The following is an 11,638-nucleotide window of genomic DNA, read 5'->3' as shown; positions in this document are numbered from 1 at the left end:
GTTGGGTTTTTTTCCTGCTCACATGAACCTTTCTTGGAATATCTCAGCTGTGAAAATTAGGCTGAACTTTTAGACTTCATGAATACACAGAATTTTTGTGTGTTGCTCTGTTAGGTCTCTTCCAAAAGCAAACACAGGAAAATTATCCCAGGCTGCTACAGGCTGGCCAAGCCCAGGCTCAGCCTCAAGCAAAACTCCTGGAAGAAATTAGGGATGTACTGTTTAAGACAGAAAGGGAGCACTCAGATGGTATAAACTGCCTGCCCCTAGGAATTCAAATGAATTTAAAAATGTTAACAGTAATATCAGGGGTATATCCTGCTGCACACTTCAGGTTGCAGGCACAGCACAGTTTTAAAATGCAGAGGAGCTTTGCAACTATAAAGGTCTTTCATTCCCTCCTCTCAAAAACCCGTGGCTGAAATAATTTCTCACTTTATTCCTCTTCTCTTCTCCACCATCTTCTCTTTCATCGCTTTCCAACCCTGATTAATTAAATTCATTTAGCAAGAAATTATTTGACTCAATGATCTCAGAGGTCTTTTCCAACCTTAATGATTCTGTGAAATGCTGTGAGTGTGGTTCTGCTGGGGGACAAGGACCAGGATGGACCACTCGACCTTTTGAGACCTTTCTGGGCTCTCCATCCTGGTTTCTGACCCAAAGCAACAAGTCATTCCACCTCTATCCAAGTGTCAGCTGTGCCTTGAAGGACACAATTCCTGGGAAGAGTTGCCCTTTACCTTTTCCTGTTGCACACTGGAGGTCTTAGAGGTCTTTTCTCCAGTTTAATTCTGTACAGTAATGCTGATTATCAGTGAAAAAAAGCAACTTCTCCCCCTGCCCTGTTTCTCTGGAGCGTGCACAGAACAGCTGCCTCTAAAATTCCTTGAAGTATTGTGTAATCTTGGCAATAGCAGGGAGCACTTGGGAGCTCAGTGCATTACAAAGTCTAATAACAGGAGCAATAATAACAATGAAGGCTCAAGGATGCTGTGACTTTGAGCAGGCTCTGATATCATTCTGCAAAGGTCTGCTGCAGTTCTGGGAAGCCTCCCTCAGCACACAGATCCAAACATGGGCAGGTAACACAAATTAGGGCCTTAAATTCCCAGAGTGTGGGCTTGGACGTGGCTTGTGCTGAATGCAGTAAAGGTGTTTGCACACTGAGGACTCTTCAATCAACTAAATCAGGATTTGCACCTTTTCACACATCCAGGTTCTGTTCATTGGACTTTATAAACATTTAGTGTGAAAGGAGCAAGCAGAGCAGCTAAAAGGAGAGCCAAAGGAAACTCTCCTTCAGGCCAGGTGCTGTTGTTAACACCTGTGGTACAGCAAGACCTTATGACTTGGTGTTTGATCATTATAAGACATTTTTGATCTGTGCAAAGCCCTTTCACAGAGCCAGGAATCACAGGATGCATCATGAGAACGTGGTGAGGCTCATTTAGGGTGGGGTGGGGTGACCCCTGGTAAACCACTGGATGAAGAGTGGGTCCAGCTCAGCCTGGAGAAGGAGGAAGGACTCCAATGTAATCCAAATTTTCTCTCCTCCCAGGTTCTGGGTCAGCCTGAACTGCCTGGAGAGAAGCCAAAGCCAGCTGAAAGTTGAGAGCTGCATCTTACACATGACACTGTGAGCACAGGTGGGATGTGAAATTAAAGGACTGGACTCTGAACTTCGGCCAAAAAAATCACACGTGATGAATGACAAAAGATGAGACCAACTATGTAATTTATCTCCATTTTGAAGCCCCTGAAATGAGTAGGATTACAGTGGGAAGCTAACCCTGAAATATCATACCCAGCTCCAGGAATCTCTCTCTGTAGAGAAGATTCACTACAGGAGATCCCATGGGACAGATAGAGGCTGACAATTTAATAAATGAAGATGGAAGCAGAACAAGTTGATGTCTTAATCAGTCCTGCCTCTGGAAACAAAGGGACTGCACAATTTCCTTCCTTATCCACCTCTCTCAACACCAGTTGATCCTATCTGGCCACAGAAATTACTCCTTGACCTCTCTGGCAGCTTCTTCTGCTTGCAGCGATTTGTTTCTGCTACAGACCGTGTTCCCAGGGAGAGCAAAAACCAGCAGCACTTCACAGCTCTACACAGAATTGCCAGCGACCCAAATGTGTGAATATCCCTCCCTTTAGTGAGTCTCTTCCCAAATAAACAGTTCTCAGCATGTCTGCAACCTGCAACAACCGAGTGCAGCTACAGCAAGAGCTCTGAGCAGCAGCAGCTTCTCTAATTGCTTTCCACTCCACCAGCAAGCAGCAGGTTTGCTCCCACTGGTGGGCCAGAACAATGGGCAGGCAGGAATTTTAAATGTTCCCCTCCAAATCGAGCTGGTCCTTGAATTCCTGACGTTCTGCAAGGGTGAATTCCTGAAGCTTTGAGGGTTCGGGAATGCTCGTGCCAGCCTGGGAGTCAGCCTCGCTGGAAGGGGGAGGGATTCACTTCAAAGACGATCCTGGAGCACACATCAAATTTTCATAAGTCTTTGACTTTCTTTTCTAAATGTCATCTCCTAATGACACTGTGGGAAGGTGCTGTTTCTCCTGTTAGATTCTCCCTTTAAATGCTCAAATGCTAAACTCGTGCTGTCTGATCAGCTGTCAAAGAAGTTTGCTCTCCAGAGCTTCAAATGCCAGGCAAGAACAAGCTGCTGCTTGTCCTTGTGCTGTGCTGATGTTTGGATGTGCAGCTTCTGATTTCAGCTGCCACAGGAAACATTTCCCCGACGCTGGAGTCATGTGAAACCCCCAAACAGTTATTGAGCTGAATTAGTCTTTTAAAAGCTGGAGAAGTGACTCATAAATTCATCTAAAAGTATGGCCTTGTGCTCAGCGAAGTCCTCCTGCACCCTTCAGGCACAAAATCTCACCTGAAGCTTCATTTTGCACACAACAGGTTGGTGTTCAAGGACAAGGCAGAGGAGTGGAGCTGGCAGGTGCTGGATGAGGCTGTCACAGGACAATTAATGCTGGAAAAGGCCTCCAAGATCATCAAGTTCAAAATGTACACCACACTCAGCTCCTTTGCAGACAGACCAGCTCCCACAGTATGTGATTTAATACACATTTCATGTCCTGACCACTCCACCAGCTGATGCACCATTTCTTTAACGCAAATACAACCTGAAATTATGAACTCAAAATAGTGAAGTTTGTTTTTTTTTTAATGGGAAGAAAGCCAGAAGAGTCACATGCACCTGATGGATGGTGACTCTGGGGACACACCTGATTTAACACAGGCATATCTGCAGGAAGATGTTTTTTCAGAGGGTAACAATAAAAAAAAAAGTATTTCTCTGCCAATCTAACTCACGTGTCCCACCTGAAGCAACTGTGAGCTGCAGGGATTTTCAAGGCTGTTCTTTTAGGCAAGGGTGTATAATGCAGTGAGTAAACACACTTGGCTGGGAATCACAGGGCTCCCGTGGCAAGAAAACAAATCTCTTGCCAACTTCTGGCCCCCTGGCATGTGATACAGCATGACTGGGGCAGGAGAACCTAAAGAGGGAACAAGAGACTCAAGCAAACACTGTTTGCAGGTGCCAAGTGCCAAATGTAGGATAACTTTGCAAGGTGAACGAATGTCTCATCTTAGAGAGTGGCGAGACCTTATTTTTTGTCCTTTTTGGGCCCCAGAATTTAAAGCAGCACCCACCTGTGACATATTGTAGTGTCTGGAAGCCTTCAATGTAGAATCTTGGATTGGTTTGGGTTGGAAGAGTCCTTAAAGATCCAGTTCCACCTCCCTGCCCTGGGCAGGGACACCTTCCACTATCCCAGGTTGCTCCAACCTGGCCTTGGACCCTTCTTACAGCCTCATATTATGCCAAGAGAAAACTGCAGCTCTTATCCATGGGAAGGACACTGCACTAGGTGTACTTGATCCATACAAATTCTATTTTTCCCCGCCCCAAATCTCCCACACAACCAGTTTATTTTCCTTTTGTAACCTGCTGATGGCAAAGCTCAGCCTTAGCTAAAGCCTGGTCTTTCCTGGAGCAAATGGGAAAATAAACCTTCCAACTTGTCCCCTGGTGATCTCCTTTTTTTAATCTTACTGATTGCAGGGGCATTTTAATTTTTTTGGATTGGTGCACTGCACAGATGAACTTACAATGTTTTACCCCATGGACCCAATTCCCCCAAGACTGGCTTTACTGCAGGACTTTAGAGTGATCATAGGAAACACAGGCAGTGCCATGGTAACAGGAATCACTGGCAAAGGATACAAGGGATGCTGAGAGTCAGCACTGAACACACCATTTACTTCTCAGACTCTTTCATCTGTAGTTCCACATCTATTACATTTTCAGACTCACTTTGTGAGCAAGTATAATTTTGTATTTTCGAGTTTAAAAGCGATGGTGAGAGTCAAACAAAGAACAATGCCACCCAGATTAAGGAAATGTTTACACATGAAATTAGTATTCAGCAGCAGGAAGGGCTGCACAATCTGCTCTGCACGTTTTCAAGCCAAGAAATTTCATGTGAACGTTGAGTTTTTTATTTTTAGTTGTAACATTGTGCTTGACAAATTGACGGCTGAGCTCCCTTTTGGGGATTCAGCCTTTCAGTTTTGTGTACCAATTTGGTAATAAAATTAACGTACAGAGCACATTTCCTGGGCAAACACTTTTTAACAAAATACCAGTCTCGTTTTCCTGCTGTATCACTAAAATATATTTCCTTGTACTACGTGAATCCCTGCTGAATGATCCACTTTGCAGTTTAGAGGTCAAACATTGTATCTAGACCATTAAAAATGGCACTTGTTAGAGAGGTACCATTTGTAAAACTCTGTAATTCTGCTCATTTTCTTCACAGTGTGTTGGTGAGAATTAATTTGGTTCAATTAAAATCCCAAATTGAAATAGCTGATAAAACACTGACAGGGAAATATGAAAAACGATCCCCAGCTGCAGTTGGTTGTACAGAAAAAGCTGAATGAGGAGCTGAGTGTCTAAAAATAGCTTTAAATGGGGGTTTTTTTGGATGGTATTGAATTATTGAATTGGATTCTACGAGTGCAGATGAGATAATGGATTCACCAGATTCAGCCCTAAAGGATTTACCAGAAGATCAGATAAATATAGTCAGAGACATGAGGAAAAATATTCAAATATCACCACCAGCTTTCAAGCAAAAATCTTGGCTTTAAAACCAGTTTAACAGGAGACAAACTGAAAGAAAGAGATGGATATTAATTGCTTAATTAGATAAAGCCAGTGCCTTAATTTTAATGAACTTTCCAGAACTACAAGTAGTGTTAAAGAGCTCAGCAATTGCCATCAAGCACCTAATGGGACTGTTAGAAGATATTGCCTTTAGCTCTAAAGCATCCACCACAAGAGCTCTTCAACATTCCCAGGGTGTATAAACACACTCCAAACCTTTCTGGACAGTTTGTTTTAAATCCTTTGGCTTTGTTTTCCCAATTCACACCCTTTCAGGCTGGGCCGGCAGATCAGTCAGTGCTGATAAACCTAATTGAGGGCAGTTAGATTTGAGCAGCAATACCTGCAAGGCTGGGTTTTAACATCAGTGGGGAATTTCCATTATTTCTCGGCAATCTGGAAGAAATCAAAGCTTTCCTGCTCGCTAACAAGTTGTGTATAAACTAGAGTTTTATGCACGACCCAACCTCGTGGAGCAAAGGCTGAGCAAGGAGAGGAAAACTCCCGCTTTTGAAGCCATAAAAATGCATTTCAAAGCCATTAAATTTTTCCAAGCAAGATCAGGAAAGATTTCTGAGGTGGTGGATTTCTTGCACGGGCACACCTTTGCTGGAACTGAGCTTTTTTTTAGCAGCAGGGGGAGAAAAATGGAGTTTTATTTCTTTAGGTTAAACTGAAAACGAAGCAAATGGAACCCCCCCTGTCTACTCCTGAGCCTGCAAAGCTTCACTCCAAACTTCCTGAACTCATCACTTGCCTAAATGTCCATAATATTGCAAGCAGAAGAGGAAGGTGACAGTCATTTGCCTCTTGCTGGGATCCAGAGAGGATATTCCAAAGGCAGCTACATCTAGTGCTGAGCATCAGTTGTCTCCCACCATCCTTTTTCATGGAAATAGAATGGGAAAAGTTCTGTTCCTGCCCTTTCCAACAAAGGGATAAGTGCCATTTTGTTCTAAAAATGTCCTAATTTTTGGCTTTTAAGTGATTCCCAGCATCACTGTCTCCATGCCAATTCCTTGGCACTCTAAGCTCCAGCAGATCCCAAAAGGTTTAATCCATAATCTATTACATAAATATATACATCATAAGGAAAATATCTCATGCAGAGAGTGCCATTCCATAGAAATACTTTATTAATTGCCTATTTTGGGTGGTTTATTTTCAAGGGGCTGATCAAGACCTTCATGGGAAGGAGCTGGGAAAGCCTCAGGGGCAGGTGGAACTGTGGTTGCCCACGATAAAATTTTCCACCTGACTCCAGAAATGCTTCATTTACAGCCTGTTCAGCTGCAGAAACTTAAATGAGATTTCTAAAAGTTAACTTGAAAAAGTGACAGCTTGCCCTTTTCACTATCCCTCTGGTCCTTCTACAAATAATCTCCCCCTCTCTGGCTTTTTATTTTTATTATTTTTATCTTTTTTTTTTTAAACAGGTTCATTTAGAAACGCTCACCGGCTCAACTTTATTCTTCTTCTGTATTGAATTTGTTGCAATGACTCTCAGTGGCTATTGCAGATAGCTATGCATCATTTCAGCAATTAATTGCTTATTAAACCCTTGGTTTGGTGTGGAAATATGTGGAAGATTCCTGCACAGGCTGATGGTGGTGATATCAGCTGGCTGCTTACTGTTAGAAAATTGAGAGTAATGATTTCAAATTAGAGCCCACTGAGCCAGTTCTTGCATGTCCAGATATGCAGCAACCAACAGGTCTTAAAGGTCCACGAAGGGAATGTTACCCTGTGGGGTTGTGACTCTCCACAGGTTTCTACCTGCCCAAAGATACTCAACATTATGCTTTCACTGGAAAAAAAATATAACGCTATAAGTCTCTGTGGTTCATTTCAGGAGAAAAAACCCTGCCTTTATGAATAACAAACAAGTTTATTATGACATTAGTCACTCAAACTTCAATTAAGTACAGATTGAAATTAACCCAGAGTGCTTAACTTTGAAAAATTAACAATATAAATCTTGAGTCTCGGGCAGGCAATAAGATGCTGAACTGAAAGAATAGTTCTGTAAGATATAAAGCTGCAAAAAGCTTCCCAAAGGAGTATTTGTAGGATTTCTCACCCTGCCCACAAATAGTCAGGGATGGGTGCAGATATCTTCTTTATTTCTGGATGGGACTTGTAGTGGATCTAAAGATAATTCAGAGGTCACATATTCCCAGCACACCCTTACCCTGGCAGTGTCTGGGACTTCCTCTCTACAAATTTTTTCAAAAATAATGATAAATACATGAAAAAACCCCACCTGGATTTACATGATTCTGGTGCAAAATATATCCCATATCATTAAACCACAGAACCACTGGCTTGGGTTGGAAGGGACCTTAAGGATCATCTCGTTGTGCAGAGACACCTTCCACCATCCCAGGTTGCTCCTACCTGACTTTGGAGACTTCCAGGGATATAATTTCCATATAATTTCTTGTTGGGCCTCTCCACTCTGTTTATCCTGGTGGAAATGTAATAAAAGTCTCTCTCCTGCTTTTTACCTTCCTGTGTAACAATTCCTGTCTCCCCGCCCTCGGTGATTATTCCTCACATTCTCATGTATGCTCCAAACAGTACCCTGCAGAGCCAGATATTTAGAGGCAGCTCAGGATTTATTTCACAGGTAACACAACACTTTTAATTGCATATTCTTCTGAATTTCGATTAAGCTGAATAATGGGATGTCAGCCATTTCAAATTCAAATTGGAGTAACTTATTCCACCAACGAGTGAACTTTGTCTCCACGGTGTAACCCAGCAAAGCAAGTGTGATATAACAGAGGGAGGGGAAGCTGGCAGTGCTCTCATGAATTTGCCATCAGAAATGCAGCTCCATGTTTGACAGCTGGAGCACTGGATCCCTATTTTGATTAATTGGGAGACCCTTCTGGTGACCTCTGTTAATCAGAGCCCGAGCAGCTCAGAGCACAGGCAACAGGACACGTGCAAACGAGGAGGCTGCACCCACAGAAAGCCAGATATGTGGAATTCTGCTCTTGTTTAGACTTTGAATGAAAGATTTTTACTGAACTAAACCCAGGCCCGAACATTTTCACACACCACACAATGTGATTTTCACAACACATTTGTGTTATGCATAAGTGATGTTTCCTCCTTCCATAGAGCACCATTAACAGAGGAAATTGTAACAAGAATAAGTGGGATTACTTGGGATATAGAGACTGCAGATTAAATAGAGAAATGGATATAGGGGGGGTTATCTCTGATAATGATTTTTCCAGTTAAATTTTCCATCGCAGTTTTAGTTTTGATCAATTAGATTCAGACAACCTGGGCTAATATTATAATAGTAGTCAAATAGCTTCACTTTGGTTAAATTGCAGTTTTACCATTAGACAAATAGGCTTCTATATTTTTTCTTTTCTATAATGATGCCCAAGGTTAAAAATTCAAAGAACCCCGAATCTGGCAGCAATTTCACTTATATTTTGTTTATACATGAAGCAAAACCAAAACCCAACAGCTACTTCAAGGCACCCCAGAAAAACAGAAAATATGCACACGTGTATTTTGCAAAGAAAAAGATGAGCTCCCTCCAATCCAATCCCCATTTTTCAGAAGTGTCATCCACCTTTTCCATAACACACTGGCAGGAATTAGGATCCCAGAGCCTGTTTCCTTGACCAGTTTTGATGGGAGATGCTCAGAAGGGCTGAACTCTGCTGACAAATCCTCAGCACTGGGGTCCTGTCCGGTCACTGACAACTAAAATCCTGTCTCAAATGGTCCATAACATTTTCCATCCGGGTGTGTTAAACCACTTTACACATGAGACATGTTACTAATTAGGACATCTGAGACTTGCAGATATGATCTCCAGTTGTTGCTCTGGGAAACTGGGGAAGAGAAAGGCAAAAACCCCTCCTGAGAGGCCCCAGGAAGGACCTTGGGTGTCTGATTCTCACTCTGGCCACACAACCACAAGACAAGGAGCTGTTCCTTACCACAGCCACACCAATGCTGCTGATTTTGCTGCTTCTTCCTGCTCTTTTTCCTTCTGTGTGACAGAGCTTTGAATATCACCCAGCAGAAAGTTTACATTTTAACGCTCTTACATGTTTGACAAATCCACAAACCCAAGGAAATTCAGATTTAAGGCTGAAAATCCAGACTGACACTCCAACCTCACTGATACAGCCCCCAAACTCCTTGCTTTTGTGCATTTAAGTCAGACCTCTTACTTTGCTAAATGCTGGGGGTTTTTGTAGCTAAATTATAGTAACAAGTGCTCCAGTTTCACTAACCCCCAGTACCTACAAGCTTTGGATTACTAAACTGTAACCTAAATCCTTTCTGCTGCTGGTGTGTGCATTTGAAGATAAGTAGCAGGGTGAGCAGGCTAATAATGGCTTGGAATCTCCTATGGATAGTTCAGCACATCTCTAATTTCATTGCAACTATTTTTTCCCCTTTAAATGTAGATGAAAGACTAACACATCTATTTCTTGCCTGCTATTTCCCCCCCCCCCCTTCCTTTAAGGTATTATGAGAATTCTGTTATATAAACTCTTCTGTACAGACAAGTGAAAACTGGCAGCCACGGAAGAATAATAATTTGTGTCATATTTCCAATGGGTTTGATTGATTTTTAGTAGGAATGATGCTGACCCACAATAATTAAAGACCCAGTATTGTAAAAATTAACATTAATTTGGTCTTACAGCTCAGCTTGCTGTAGATGTGGGACTAAAATATGTATTTATTATTTGTTTAGTATCATTTTAATGGCATTTCTACCACTCAGGTCCTACATAAATCAGTCTTTAAGTGGAGGAAACTGAGCCCAAGCCTTTTCTGGCAGTGGAAAAACATCCACTTTCTCCTTTCCACATACTCACACCAGAAAGCAAAGACCAGAGGGAGCGTAGAAGGTGCTGTTTGACCCCTTCCCTTTTGGTTCCATCCAGCAAAATGAACAGAACCTGGAAAAGAAAAAAAAAAAAGGCAATTAAATAGAACCTTTTGAGTAGGTCTGAGGTGGAGGAAAGGCTTGTAAATGGTGAACAAGCAGTTCACACACTGTGCATTTTCCTGGCTACAGCTTTATTGTTTGCAACCATGTCTTTGGCACAGCTCTTACCAGGGTTTGTGAATATTCATATCCTGCATTTTCCAGGAAAAAAAACCAAAAACCAAAACATTTTTGGGAAAAAAAAAAAAGATTGAGGATCCAGATGAAAATACTGACTTGCATTTTTAAAGCATAATAAAGGCTTTATAAGGGAGCAGGTGAAATATGAAAAAGGCTTTTTGAAGGTCCTGGTTTGCTTTAACGAGACAGGAATTGAAAGGATTCCTGGTGAGGATTTCTTTCTGTCAACACAGAAGTTAATGAAAATTAAATCTTGCTGTGTGTGATGCTGGAAACCAAATCCCCAGCTTGGTTACAGGAGTGTAAACACAAACTAGGTCCATTGTGCTGGATGATCCTACTGTGGATTCCCATCTGTGTCCCATCCAAGGTGGATCCAGCAGTGAGGAATTTGCCCCAAATGAGGACAATCTCCCCCAGCAGCACAAAGAACTCCCCAGCTCAGAGTTTGCTTCTCTGCTCTTACTCATTAATGCTTTGCTCACAGGTAATAATTTCAAAGTTAGGGCTTTTCTTCTTATATTTGAGGTATTTGCCTTCTAATAATTATAATTTTGGAGCTCTGAAGGTGTTGCTGCCTTGGCTCAGTTGACCTTTACCTGTGAGAAGCTGAAGTGCAGTGACTGGTGATTTCTATAGGAGGTGTTGGCATTAATAATCTCACTCTTCTGCCTTGCTGCTCCAGTAGGTGTTTGGAGATGCCATCATTGCCTAATTTTTTCCCTTTTAAATCACATTTGGCAAGTCACTTATTATTTATTGACTGGGGGAAGTTTTCTGTGTGATTTTTGCTTCCTTAGCTCTGGTATTCAGCAAAAAGGCTTTATTTGTCCTCTGACAGGGGAGACAAATGTTATCTGACCCTAAGAATTTTTTTTTTCCAAGTAAAACTTCAAAAGAAATTATTATAACCTTCGCTAATTAGCTGTTAACAACCTCTGTACACTTTCATTTCTGATTAGGTGGGATGAAGAAATATGATAATTTGCTGAGACAGAGCTGTCAAAAAAAAAATGTTCAATCCCCTTTTCATTTCTCATTCCTGGGCTATCAGATGAAGGAAGTTACTTCTGTTTCATAAAAAAATTGATCCTGAGGAGTGCTAGGATTAATAAATTTTAAATATGTATTCCATATTTAAAAAACTAATGTAACAAGTTTGTTATTACAAGTATCTTTTCTAAGGTTATAGTCTGCCAGCTGAATAAGGAATAGAATTATAATTGGAGAGCAAGTGATTGTAAAAAGAAATATTAATAAATACATTCAGATCAGCTAAAGGCTTGTGTCAAATAATTCCCTTCACATAATAACACTC

Source organism: Pipra filicauda, unplaced genomic scaffold (assembly GCF_003945595.2).
Source record: "Pipra filicauda isolate LSUMZ 115617 unplaced genomic scaffold, ASM394559v2 scaffold78_size3787270_pilon, whole genome shotgun sequence".
In the NCBI taxonomy this organism is placed as follows: domain Eukaryota; kingdom Metazoa; phylum Chordata; class Aves; order Passeriformes; family Pipridae; genus Pipra; species Pipra filicauda.
The sequence above is the reverse complement of the archived record's forward strand: the minus strand, read 5'-3'. Positions refer to the sequence as shown.